Raw genomic sequence first — 638 nt, 5'->3', positions numbered from 1 at the left:
TGGGACAAAGGGAACAGAGTTATGGTGCTGGGGTCACACACAGGTAGGGAGTCTGGTCCCTAGAGCATGGTCAAGTGCCACCACAGGAGTCCCCTCTGCTCCTGGGCAAGAGATTTTCCCTGAGGAAAAGAGAAACTTTATCCACTCTTTGTTGTTTCAGGGTGTTTTGTGTCACTGATTTGGGATGAGGTCCATGTGGCCATCCAGCCAGGGGACACTGACAGTGTCCCCTGCATCCTTTTCAGCAGGGCCTGTTGTGACAGGACACGGGGTGATGGCTTAAACTGAAAGAGGGGAGATTTAGGTGAGATATAAAGAAAGTTTTTAACGGTGAGGGCGGTGGGGCACTGGCACAGGCTGCCCAGAGAGGTGGTGGATGCTCCATTCCTGGAAGTGCTCAAGGCCAGGGAGGACAGAGCTCAGAGAACCTGGCTGGGAGGTGGCAGGAGATGGGCTGTAAGGCCCTTCCAACCCAAACTGTTGTGCCATTCTGAGGGATGGAGGGCTGGGATGGAGGGCAGGGATGGAATAGGGGGCTGAGGGATGAAGAACGGGGGAATGGAGGGATGTGGGACAGACGAGAGGCAACGAAAGCCCCGGGACTCAGCGCGGGAACGCCGGGCAGGGCCGGGCCGGGA

This window comes from Geospiza fortis, unplaced genomic scaffold (genome assembly GCF_000277835.1).
Source record: "Geospiza fortis unplaced genomic scaffold, GeoFor_1.0 scaffold432, whole genome shotgun sequence".
Classification (NCBI taxonomy): Eukaryota; Metazoa; Chordata; class Aves; order Passeriformes; family Thraupidae; genus Geospiza; species Geospiza fortis.
Note: the sequence above shows the minus strand (reverse complement) of the source record.